The 14,343-nt window shown below is 37.7% G+C and overlaps 1 pseudogene; it reads left to right on the plus strand.

Annotated features, from left to right (window-relative positions):
• The first annotated feature begins 6,424 nt into the window (after positions 1–6,424).
• Positions 6,425–14,343, plus strand: part of LOC121262065 — a 44,934-nt pseudogene continuing 37,015 nt past the window's right edge.

Consider the following 14,343-nt stretch of genomic DNA (forward strand, 5'->3'; position numbering starts at 1 on the left):
TGGAAAGATATGGTTGAAATATGGATCCGTAGAGCATCTCGAACATCTCAAATAGGGCAGTTGATTGGCTCATTACCAGGAATTATTAATTGGTGTCTTTGGATGAGGAGATGTAGATTTCATATGGAATGTATGGCTGATAATATTGCTATGGGTTGGAGGCAAATTGTGTACTATGCTTCTCGAGTTGGGGAGAAATTAAATGCAAGAAGATGTCTATCTAAAAGAGATGAAGCTATCTTAATATCCTTGAATGCTCCTATTAAACCGACCAAGAGAAGAGTGCGTTGGTGTTCTGGAAGAAGCCGAAAGCAAGTTGGATAAAGCTCAATATGGATGGATGCAGTCATGGGAATCCAAGTGATGCTGGTGCAGGTGGTGTGCTGAGAAGTCATGAGGGAAAACTTCTATATGCTTTTGCAGTATCAGTGGGGTCTAGTTCAAATAATTTCGTAGAGATGATGGGTTTGTTGCATGGCCTTCGGCAGGTGAAAAGATTGGGAGCAACTCATGTGGTGTTGGAGCTTGATTCCTTGGTTGTTGTTAATTGGATCATAGGAACACGTTGTAATATCTGGTATTTGGAAGATTATTGGAGTGAAATTCTTGAATTGCTTCATCAGATTGATTTTCGAGTGCAATATGTTTATCGTCAAGGAAATAGTTTGACAAATTACTTCGCATGTATGGGTGCAAATGACATCTCGAGTTTGTGGGATAGCTTAAAAGAGCTGCTGAGGGAGGTGAGAGGTTTGTTGAGATTGGATTATTTGAGTTTGTCATGTCTGAGATTGTGAGGTTTTTTGTGAGGTTTTTTTGTATTGGGTCATTTTGGTGTTGTTGGTATGTTTTAGGTCATTTGAGTTTTTGTAAAGGTATTTCTCTGCAAAAGTGAGGGTTTTTTTAATAAAGAGGCACTTGATGAAAAAAAAAAAAAAAAACTTGAACTGACATGGACTGAACTAACATGAACTGAACATGAGACTGACTTGAGCTGATTGAAATGAACATGAATTGAAACTTGAAACTGAAGAAGAAACTGAACTTGAAATTGAAAGTGAAGTTGGAATCTTGTATCAGAAATAAACTGATTAATTAAACATTAGATATGGATGCTACATAGGCCCATTTGAGTCGTGTGCCCTTGTTGATACCGCATCACTTCACAAGTATCAATATCAGTTGTGAGTATGTTAACATACGCATCACACTATAGGTATCTTCACCTGTTGTGAGCACATAATTTATGCATCCCATAATAGGTATCTGCACCCGTTACGAGTATATATAACAAGAAATTAAACTGTAGTTGGCACCATCGACGTTGGTGCTTGGCTCTGCTTTGGTGACCAGTTACTTAGCCTCCATTCGAAGCTTGTTGATGGTACTTTGTCAACGCATGGAATTTCACATTAGTTTAACCACTCCAGCATGAACAATAGAGTTTCACTAGGATATTGCTCCATCCTAACAGTTGGGATCGTGATAACCATAAAAGATTCAATTGACTTGATAATACTATTTTACGTGATATACTCCATGCAAGTGACATGATGTGACATGAAATAAAATTAAAGATGACATAACATGTACGTGACTAGTGACAAGGCATAACTGAAATTTATATCAAACATGTATAATAAGTAAAAATAAACATGAGTAATGATTTTTTACCACCATACACGCAAAAATATCTTCAAAGTAAGTTAGAGGCCAACTTATAGTGACTGTAGCGTGACCACGTTATGACTCAATTCAGAACGACACTATTTTGAGTTATTACATTCAACTCAAAGACATGACTTCACTTTAGTTCCCTTCCAAACACTTCAAATACCTCCTCTTTAGCTCATAGCCTTCCCCTTAGCTAGGGCTCATAACATTCTTGGTGCAACCTCGTCAATGTGTGTTCATTGGTTTCTGTGCTGCATGACGAGAGACATCTCGCGGCTGGGCTTTGCGTCAGTTACTCACATGTGGAGGAGATATGGTGGCTTGTTGGGTGTGCGTGGAGGCTTGCAGTTTTGTTTGCCGTGTATTGCATGCTAGGCATGGAGTATGGGGGTCGGCAGGCATGCGATGGGAGAGAATCCTCGAGCTTCTAGGGTGGTGAATGTGGGACATGGGGTCTATTTGACCGGATGGAGAGGTTGGGTGTGGACTAGGACAACCCTAGATTTTAATGAACAAATGTGGAAGACATACTGTAGGGCAATTTATGTCACGCGCTTTTGTTGGGTATTTTGTGACCGGACTTGGGCCTTTGGGTCTTGAGCTTTCTCAAATTTTGGGTCTAACAAATGGGATACTTCAATTTGTCCAAATAATCTTTTAGACTTATCCACATTTTCATAGGCCTAGTAGTTAAAGGCCTAGTTTTGAGCTTAAAATAAGCCCAACTTGCCATATATGTTTGGGCTTTAGATAAAAATCTTGGACTTATTACCAATTAAATAAGGCCCACTTGGTCACTAAAAAAATTAAATGGGCTTTTGCCCAATTGATGGCCCAATAAAATTAACTAGATTCTGACCTTGGAAATATTGGATCGGGTTGTTACACTGTGGTGAATGTGTCAATAATTTTCATCTTAAATTTGTTATCTCCAATCAAATTAACCAATGAAAACCCACTTAAAATATTGCACACTAGTCGGTATGATTTGAAATAACATGATCTATATGTGGTAGCGGTGAAACCAAATAAACTATAACAGCTCAAATTGGATATTACATTTTTATATCCCTTGGAACATCTATTGCATAAACCTTACTCCTATTAATTGAGTCTATAGTTTTATGCTTGGAAGTTTAATAAAACTTAAAGCTAGCTATATATAAAAGTGAATCCAGTTATTGCCAATCTTACTGTAAAATGTCCAGTGCTAAAATGATAACATTGGTTAGCTTTGCTTCCAAATCCCGTTCACCTCCAAATCACATGAGAATCTACCAACAAAAGTACTATTTTAATAACATTTTTAACTTGATAACAACAAACCATTAATATCATTTAAAGCAATATTCACATCCAATTGCATGAGTATTTTTTTTTTCATTTTTCTTTAGATTGAAACATCAAAAGTACTATCATGGTGGTTGTGGATATGTAATGCCCATCCTTGTGGTGAAAATTTTTACAAAATGATTTTTGGAAAGACGACAGGAATTACCGTTCGTTTTAAAACTTTTTGCTTCCATACCCAAGGTGACGTTATAAAATAAATTGTGTTTTGAGAATGAAAGAGGTTTACAGTGAAAAACATCAATTTTAACAATAAAAATGCCTCTCATACATTTAAACACTCTTGCCTAAACTTCCGTGCTCTTTCTCATGGGCCGTGTCCATCCTGACGCGTGCTACTCATTCGGTTCCTGTGGGGGGAGGGGCATGCATAAAAACTAAAATGAGTCAATGACTCATAAGCATTACTTCATACAGTTAAAATATAATAACATAAGTTTTCATTCATACATTCATCATTTCATACATACTATACGTACATACATGCATGCATTCATTTGAAAACATCATTGGACGGGATTTTTCTTTAAAAACAAAGGGAGCTTTCTTTTCTTAAAAACTTTTCTCTCATCAGTGCCTTCATTTATTAAAGAATGCGATGCATTCATACATCTATACATTCTTTTTTATCACTTTCATTGGCCGGTACACACTGTTACGCCCCGTATGTTGGGTTTAGCGGTCTTCCTTTGGACCCGGACTCCATCCGTGGCCACAGGTTGGGAATCCCTTTTCAGTCAAGGGGCAGCACTGGGTGCACTGCCTGTACTACTTACCCAGCGTTGCAATCTGCCCATTCATTTGGTACTTTTTTCATTCATTCATGTGGCTATTACGTATTTTCATACATTAAACATTCGGTCATTTCTTTCAATTCAGTCCTTTTGATCCTTTCTTTTCAGTTCGTTTTAGCTCTATCTTTCATTTAACAGTTCGTTCATGGAAAACTTTATTTAAAAGTATGGGCTTAAACATTGTCTTTCATGGCATCCATAAAACCTCAGTTCCTAGAGACAATTTAAAACACCATACTTTCTTCGCGTTGTTCAAAGCATCGATTAAAGCATTAGGCATCAGCCTCAATATCTCTTTTCGTGGAAAATACATACAATAGATACAAGGTATAGTCATCCATTCACATGCATAAAATTAATTCTTTTGGGTGCGTAAAAGGGGGCTGCCAAGGAAGGCCGTACATACGTATACCTTTGAATACTTATACTTAGCATTTTTTGTAAAACATCTTTCGTGTCGTTTAGTAAGGCATCGTAAGGGAAAAACCTTTCTTTTTCATTTCTTATATTTTGGAAAACTATAGAAGAGTATGAACATAATACTTACCTGGACTCCATGCTACTTTTATATCATGCAATCCATTCATGTGCATCTCAGATAGCAACCTTCATGTATACACATAACTTTGACGTCATTCTTTATCTAATGCATAAGCAACTAAATTTAGTAGACATAAACTACAATTCACTTGGAACGCTCTCTTTCTATCTCATGCTTTTACATACCTTTTACTATGTTAAAACCTTTGGGATCTACTTACGGTCACTACATCTTCCAAACTCAAGGTCTTACCTCAAGTGCCCATCCACTAAAATGAACCCATGATTCACCTTAGGATTAAAACACTAAGACCTTCATCTTATTCTTTCTACTACCACATTCTGACACATAATTCCGACCGACAGAGTCACGCATCCCAATCCTAGACAATACACCCATCACTACCTCCATGCATCTGAGCTCACTCTAATCCTCATTCCCATCCATATACGCCACACGGTTCTAAGCCAACTCCGAGGCTTAAGCATTGTGTAACCATACTTAGGACAGATTACTCATTACATATGGTGAATCCGTCCGGATCATGTGTCTCACCAGATTACACATGTACCTTACCCTTCATGACCTAAGACTAACACATAACACGTTGATCACATGCTCGTAGGGAAAATGCCATACTCCGATACCAACCTTCTCTTAACTCGGCTAGCATGACTCTTCATGCTATCCATCCCTTTTGACAGTTTATCCCAACACTTAACACTACAAGCCTCCATTCACAACTACGCCTTACGTCACGTCATGTAGCTCAAGACTACTCCCAAGCTATACCGTGACCGTGTCATGTCACTTGATATCCCGCTACGTCATTTCTACGCCAACTTCAAACTCATCACGAGTACGGTCCCTCACGTACTCGTGACATCTCGTCACATTCCTGCTATGCCATTCCTAGACTCACTCCTCACTCCTCACAAGCACGACTGCTAGTAACCATGTCACTTCATGACATTCTCCAGTCATGCTTTCGTTGTGCACTCACACTTGTTCTGCCACTTCACATATACTCCCAGCCATAAGTCAATCATGGTGACACTTGTCACCTTAGACTACAGGCCATATCACAGCTACTTCAAGACACTGTTCCACAGTTTCCAACACTACTCACCACGTTCTATGCCCATCAACCACACAACCATCCTCATCTTTGCAACACTCCATACGATGTATCGCTGCGCCTCATGGAGTACGCTCCACGTGTACTGTCTCCATACACGATACGACCCATCACCACTACAGCACACCCGACATATGGTGCATCACTCCACCACATCATGTGTACTCCTTTCACACACGCTACACCTTATAGAATACACTCCATGTGTACTCTTCCCATTCCACCTTACTCCTGTAGAGTATATTTTACATATACTCTCCTTATCCCACACTATGCCACAAGAGTACACTTTACGTGTACTCTCTTCCTAATCCACATGATGCCACATCATCACTACAACAAATACTTCACAACCACACTACACATCACAGTCCACAACACTACACATCATACAACACAGATACGTCCAACAGTTTACTACACGGCACATCATAATTGCTAACAGCACAATCCACAACCTAACCAACCAACATAAATAACGAGGGATAGAGGGCTATACCATCGTCAGGGTTGACCCAAGCGTTGTTCGCTGACCATCACAGTTGATGACGTAGGAAGGGTCGTATGTGAACCACCACAGTGGCTGTCCACCATGTAAAGTGGCGGTTTGGGCTTAGGGCGCTAGGGGAGGCCAAGGGAGGCTGAGGGTCGTTCTCATAGTGGCTGAGGTGGCAGAGCACGGCAGAGGCGCAGGTTTTCACAAGGTCTCAAATAGGAGAAATAAGAGGGAGGGCTTGGCTAGTCGTGGCTGGCCATGGAGGGGCTGAGGGAGGTGTGATGGAGCTTGTGGTGGCATTGGGGTGGCACCACGGTGGCTGGAGGTGGCAGATCCAGCTTGGGGTGGAGGAATGGCCCGTGAGAGAGTGAGAGAGAATGTGGGAGCTACATGGCTTGGCTGGATATGGGAGTGGCTAGGGGAGGTCGCCAATGGCCAGAGGAGGCTTCGGTGGTAGTGCAGTGGCCAGGAGGCAGCGGACGGTGGTAGAAATGAGAGAAACCCGTGGGTTTCGTGCATGGCCTAGGGAGTTGCTACGGCGGCTGGGTCGAGGGTTGGAGGAAGGGGGTGGTCAAGGGAAGTTCATGGTGGTGCTCGGTCGCCGCGTACGGCGGTGGAAAGGGCTGCGCATGGTGAAATCATGCATGGGTTGCTGCGGGCGTGCGACGGGGAAGATGACTACATGGTGGAGGCTGGGTTCGGTGGTGGAGGCTCGCCGACGTGAAAGGAAGCCGTTGGTGGTGGAGGTGAGACCAGGCGGCTCACGGCGGCATCGGGCTGGGTAGAGGAAGAATCGGGTGAGAGGGAGAGGGGCGTGCGATGTACGCTGGGGGAGAGGGAGGAGAGAGAGAGAGAGGGAAAGGAAAAGTGAGGGAGAAAGAGAGAGGGCTTGAGTATTTAATCTAGACCTTTCATCTTTGGATTCTCAAAACGATCTAACAGTAGAGGATTAAAATACTGATTTGAAACTGCGTAAATATTAACTTAATTAAAAGCACTGAAAGGAATTAAGGTAGAATATTATTTAAACTAAATTTTAGTTTATAAAGTAATATCCCTTCATCATTAATAAAATGATGAAGTTTTATTTAATATCTTTAAAAGAATAAAACCATTTAGATAAATTAGAGCTTTTATCATAATTCAAATCCTATAATATTTTAAATAACTGAAAGCATTTTAATAATTGATATTAAAATGATTTCTGACAATTATATTATTTTTGGAGCTCTTTAAAAATATTATAATTATTCAAAAATATTATAATTGTCTTATTTAAAATCAAGCTTAGTTCAATAACATTAGAAATGTCCCATATAAATATTTTTAGTACATTTAAAACACTGAGCATACTTTAGAAATCACATAATATCTTTAAAAACACGTCATCGCGGTTCGGCACGCATAACGAGGCTCACAGTCACTAGAGAGAAGGGGTAGACTGTTACATAATTTCTATCCTCGAATGAGCGGGGTGTTACAGGATCGCTTTTCGAAAATTACCCATTTTATTCCTTGTCATAGGAATTATGATGCTTCCAAGACAACAACACTATTTTTGCAAGAGGTGATTTGATTACATGGTGTTCCAATTACTGTAGTGTTCGACCGAGATATCAAGTGACCAATCGAAGTTTGGGAGATTTATTGCGGTGTCTAGTAGCAGATCATGAATCAAGTTGGGACATAGTATTACCACTGGTATAGTTTGCTTTCAATAATTCTGTTAATCGATCCACAGGCTGCACGTCGTTTGAAGTGGTCTATGATTTTCAACCCCACACTCCTATGGTCTCCACTCCCTGACTTTGCCTTCTAGACGATGTGAAGCTACACTAGATTTTTCTAGCTACATGAAGGACATCCTTGAAGACGTAAAGTGGCATCTATCCCTCAACACGGAAGTGTACATGACCGCTACAAATACTCGGTGCAAAGATAGGCAATTTGATGTTGGTGATATGGTTCTTATTCGCCTGAGGTCCGAACACTTTCCTCCTAGGAGTTTTACCAAGTTACATGCTCGGCACGTAAGACCTTTTAAGATTGCCAAGAGATTGGGTCCTAATGCCTATGTCATAGAGTTATCCTTTGACTATGGAATAAGCCCTATTTTCAATATTGAAGACCCCACTAAGTTTCAAGGTTCGGAGGAACAAGTGCCAACAACTCCAGATACACCAACCTAGCAAGATCCAATTATTCAAGTCCCTAAAAATACAGCCCCTAAAGATGAGATTGCATCTATACTTGATCATTAGTTTGTTACTACCCGACGAGGGCGTTATTAAAAATTTTTAGTGCCTTAGAAAAATTGTCCCAAGTCCAACTTAGTTTGGCTGCAACCTTTGGAACTCAAGCGACTTCACCCAAAATTATTTGCTCCCTATGCTCATCAAAACTTGCCAGAGTCAAGTTCTTCCGAGTGGCCGGCAATTGATGCAAATTTGGAGGCTGATACCAATGTGGAAACTGCTCCTTGAATCATGGATGATGGAGGCTTATCTAATTGTTAAAATTCTTTTCTACTTGTTTTGAAATATTGGTGCTTAGTTAGTAATTCTTTCCTAGTTTATTTTCTAGATTGTAACATTCTATGTATTCCTTTTAAAGAGGGTCAAATGGAAGTAAAAAGGCAGTTGCCATTTGTTGATGAATTCGAATTTTGGAGAGATTCGAACATCTACAGAGAGACTCTGTCAATGTGTGGTTGGCTGCGGAGGGTTTGCGCCACGAATAGCCCAAAGCCGATCATCACAAGAACTTGATGCCGCAGAATTTAGGTTGTTTGTTAATGAATCAATGATCATAACATGATCGAAAATGCTATAGTCCTGACATGCAATGGATCTCGGGGTTTTTTTTTTTAATTAATGATTAAGAAGTATTTTTTAATCATATTGTGAATTTTTCTTTAATATTTAAAGAGATTAAAAAAATGCATGAAAAACAAAAGAAAAAAATTATAATTACACATATCGGAACCCAATACCGGTAAACTTAGCACTACCGTAACAACTTGTAGCCGTAGAATATTTAGGCTGTTTGTTAATATGTAAAATGCTTAAAATTAGCAAAAAGGAAAAAAAAAAAAAAAAAAAAGGAATTAAATAACATCAGAATTCCCAAATTATCCTTTTCAAAGTTAGTTTTGCATCTTTGCTAACCATTTTTAATTTCTTTATAACTCAAATGAATGGACTCAAATATATATGTATATATATATATATGTATATATATATGCTTATCAATTTGAGTCTTTTAGGATATGTTAGCTTAACAAATGCCAAACAGTCCCAAACTTTAAAATAGCGTAAACTTAGCTTATGCCATCTCCATAACTTGAAGGGTGTAGGTTTTGAGTTTTTATAAGGCACACTACTTAATATATGACAAACAGTCAAAACTGATTGAACCCAAAAACTTGAGAGAGCTCCAGAACCTATAAGCTTTGCATTTGTCAACTCAATTAACATTCTATTTTGTCTCTGAACCAAACCGTTAGATGCATATGAGTATGCTGCAGTATTATTATAGATAATTCCTATAGACTAAACAAATGAATTGAAATCATTTGAATCATCCTCTCGGCCCCTATTGCTTCTAAATCTTTTAATCTTCCTACCAAATTAATTTTCAATCTTCATAGAGGAACTCTTTGAATTTTTCAAAGGTATCACTTTTCATTTTTCAATAAATAAACATAAGTGTATTTTGAAAAATCAAGCGTGGAAGTGATAAAATATATATCTCCCCACGAGTTAAAATTCCTTCAAATTCACTTGGATCAGTTTGAACTATAATCCAATAATTTGGTATTTTTTCAAACCTTTTATGATCTATTTTTTAATTTTTGCTTGACTACAAATTACTTAACATTTTTTAAAATGTTTTGTCAGGTAGGGAACTCATCCTAAAAAATATTCATGATTGCAACATATCTACTATTAATATGGCATAAATATGGATGCCAAGAATTTAAAGAATGGTGCATATAAATAGAAACATTTGATTCTTTATTCTCCACATTCAACTTAAACATTCCATCACAAGCATTATCCTTGCTTTACTTTCTGGTAATTACATATTGATGACCATAGTGTGTTTGAAGCTAGACTTGTTAAGTACAAAACTTGACATCAAATTTTTCCTCAAAGATAGTGTATAGAGTAGATACCTCCATAGGTGAATTTCAGCTCGTCCCCACCACTCTCAAGAACCTTGGCTTTACTTGAATTACCAAGTATAACAGTTTTCTCTTCTCAAAAGAAGTATAGCTTTTGAACCAATCTTTATCAGACATGCCTATTCGTTCTAGAATCTCGCCACCACCCTTCAAAAAATTGAACCATGTTAATGTCTCTAATCATTACTACAAATGGCTCCTCAGTAACATTAACTTGAAGATTATTTTCTCACTTTTAAAACTTGCAAATTTGAGCGAAGTGCCCACTTTTTCCACAGACAAAACAAGCTTCATTTTGTGAAGGGGACCATCATTCTTGTTCTTTTGACTTGAAAAGTCTTTTTTGTGAGATCGACTAAACTTTTTGTTTTTTTTTTCCCACTTCAATTGACAATTTCTTTTATTCTAACCTTTGGGCAAGCCACCATTTTCAAAAATTAAATTTTCCTTTGTTGTGGAATTCTCATTATCATTTTGAATCATCGAAGTATCTTGGCCTCTAGTTTCCTTGTCTATGCAAATACATGCAATTAAGGTCTCCAAGGATTTGTGTTTTCATTTGTGGTGCATGAACTTTTGAAACTTGCTCCATTCCATGAAGGTGGTAGCTTGTCAATGATGCCAGAAGCAATTATATTTTCTCCAATCTTGATGCGTTCGGATCTAATTTCAGTTGCAATCATTTAAAAATCTTGCACTTACTCTGCAAAATAGTTTCCATCTACCATTTGATATCAAAAGAGGTGACTTGCTGCATATATCTTTGCTCTGGCTTCTTCTATATCATGTTTACTCTTTAAAGCTTTCCATATTTTCTTTGCAGAGGAGTAAGTAGCATGGTTATAAACATAAAAATAATCCACAACATAATTCAAATGATAATATCAACAATTATACTCATTTTTTATGTATTTTTCGACCTTTACCTCATGAGCTTTCACTTGTGCTTCAATCATTTTGTTGGTAATGATCTTGCTAGGATTAACATGGACTTGCATTTACAAAACATAACTTCAATGACATAAGAGTTTTTGTACTTCGAAACATGATTGGTTTTATAAAACCTATTTCGTTCATTCATATTCTTCTTCTTGCAAAAGGTGGATGCTTCACGGTTTTCAATAAACTATCTACGCCTGCTAGCTACCGCATCACATTACAGGTCCGTCCACAAGGACGGACTAGTTGTGAGTATGTTACCAGAGTCTTACCTCATGGTATTTCTATTGCCAAGAGTGAATAGCACCCATCAGCATTAGAATTTTTTGGACTTCGCTTCGGTGATCTTTTGATCCCATTGAAAGCCTGTTGATGATTATTTGTCAACCAGGAGACTCAACTCCATTTTATTCACTCTAGGGTACATATGGGAGTTCCACTATGATAATCCTCCATTCTAGCATTTTGGGTCGTTATAAAAACTTAACTTTTCATTCTTGACAAACTCGCATGCTTCATGACAAATGTTTGTACTGTGTGACAAATATTCATGCTTATGGAAAATGACATCATGACATAACATAAATACTGAAAATTTCAACGAGAATTTAAATAAAACACGAGTTACTTGCTTGACATTTATTAACTAGCATACTATCATACACCGAGAGTAAGTTAGGAATTAACTTAAAGAAATCCTTGTGTTAAAAAAAATGAGCAAATTGAAAGGAGAGATATATAAAGGTTAGGAAATCTTATTAACCAAACAATGTAATACTCCTAGAGAACTATTTGCAAAATTGCTTGTCAACTCCTCAAAAATTGCAAATAAGCTTCTAAACTTTCAATAATTGCAATTGGGCTCCAAATTTCACCAAAATTTACAACCCTTGTGTATTTTCTATTCTAAATCTATTTTTGAGCATAGAAATTTGTGAATCATGCACCTACTATGAGAAACCCATCAAGGCTAAGACCCCTAAAATCTTAAATTTCACTTAGTATGATTTGTTTCCTACTTGCATACCATTAAAGAAGTAATCCGAATTGACCACTTAATCACCTTTTCGACCCAAGCTTAGTAACATGTTAAATCTCTATATTCATATTGTTCATGACCATATTTTCCTCATAGTAACAAACACAACGCTGACCTTGCAACCGGAAACCCTAGCATGGTGTTCTTAGTTTTTCTCTTACAAATGAACATCAATGAACCAAACATCCTAACTTCTAAAATACTAAGTACTCATTTATAGATGTTATTACACTATCCTAAACAAAACATTCATGATATCAAAGACATAGAATTTGGATCACACACAAAACCCTAAAACTGAAACATGCTTGTTCTTTGTTCTTGAATAATTTGATTAAATCCTTATGTAACATGCCAATTTTTTTGAAATCACTCACCCAAGATCATCATAATCAAATCCTAGCTAGGTCTTATCACCATTTTATCATATCATAACCAAGATTCAAGATAAAATCAAACAATAGGCAAGAACCTCAAGGCTTACACTAAAAGCATGCATCTATGAGTATTCACTAAACTCAAACCCGAGTTTCATGGTTCAAAAAAAGGCTTAACAAATAAATCTAACACTTACCAAAAATGGTTTTGAAGGTCTAGTCATCAAACCAACTTTAGAGTTCAAGAGAAACTAACTCTTCAAGAGAACTCAAACTAGTATTTCAACTTCTCCTAACCCTAAATAGGTTCATGCAACTTTTGGGTGAATGCTCTTGTTTTACAAACTCAAGCAAAGATCTGATGCACTATGCATGTCACTAATTCCATTAAATTCGAAAATACCAAGTTGAGCCTAAAACTATATGGGATTCCTAGACAAAAGTCCAACATAAACAACACATGCTAGACAAAATCAACATACCCATCATCACCAAGATTTGACCCTTTAAATCAAAGAAAAACATTCAAAAAACCAAGCAATCAAGTCCTATCTTCGAGTAATACAAAATAGAATAAGAGTGGTTAAGAAAAAGGGGATTACTGAGCTAATTGCCAAGATAATCTCCTAAGTTTTCTTTGCTTCTCTCTCACTCTCTCAGTTTGCTCTCAACGGTGCTATTTGTGTCGTGTGAACTTGTGTGCAACTAAGGGAGACTAAAGTGGGTGTGGGAAACAAAAAGTGAAACAGGGGAGAGGGCTGTTGGGTTCGGTGGAGCAAGGCATGGGAGTGATGGGAAGGTTGCATGTTGAAGTGAACATGCTCAAGTGCAATGGAGTCCTTGTACTCGATGGAGTGAGGCTCGGTTTTGGCTTGAGTGGAGGGGTGTTTTGGGTGGGTGACATGGGGGGTACATGGTAGGGCATCACTAAAACTTCAAGGGGTAGCTTGCTTGTATAAAGGACTAGCTCAAGCTATAAGAAGATGGCAACCCAATTGCGTGGAATTGTTTACACCTGATGGAGTGGAAAGGGTTCGACTTGGGGTTTTGGAACTCAATTATGGGGGTTGTTCTTGCTTGAGTGCCGGAGGGGTTTTCAAGGTCGAAAAGGGTGACCCTTCGGCAAGGCATGGCTGGTGCAACTCGTATAAGGGAGTGGGTCTAGTTGCTTGAAATTGGGACTATCTCAAATGAAGAGCAAACCGATTGGTGTAGGGCTTTGGATCTAGCCCTACACATGGATAATTCTCTTCAAACTTTTGACCAAAACATCAAACTTTTGACCCAACTGAGTATTGTCTTGCATAAAAATCCTTATATTTGAAACTAACATCAAAACTCTTCAAACTAACATCCTAACATGTAGATAAAAGGCTTGGTATCATCAAATAAATTTATCAAAGCATTTGGAGTAAGAATAGACCACAAAAGATCCAAACTTTCTTAAAACATAAACTATTTTCCTTTTCCAATTTCTAACCTTTTAGATTTAAGAAAATCTTTCATCAAAAGCTTTAATTATGCAACTAATCTCCAACAAAAATTCATATAAACATTTTACTCCATAAACATTTCAGACTAATATTTGTCCATTAGCTTGGTCACAAACTCCAAAGTACAATACACTATCGAGATTATCACCAAAATTGACATTTCTATGATTAAAATAACTTTTGACCAATGAAATGACCATGAAATCAAACAAACAACTGTTATGAAGGAATAATTTTGATATAATACTTACAAGGGTTCTAAAAACGGCATGCAAAAAGGCTAAGAAACCGGCTTGAGAGAGCTTCTAAGTGTTGC

Source organism: Juglans microcarpa x Juglans regia, chromosome 4S (genome assembly GCF_004785595.1).
Source record: "Juglans microcarpa x Juglans regia isolate MS1-56 chromosome 4S, Jm3101_v1.0, whole genome shotgun sequence".
NCBI lineage: Eukaryota > Viridiplantae > Streptophyta > Magnoliopsida > Fagales > Juglandaceae > Juglans > Juglans microcarpa x Juglans regia.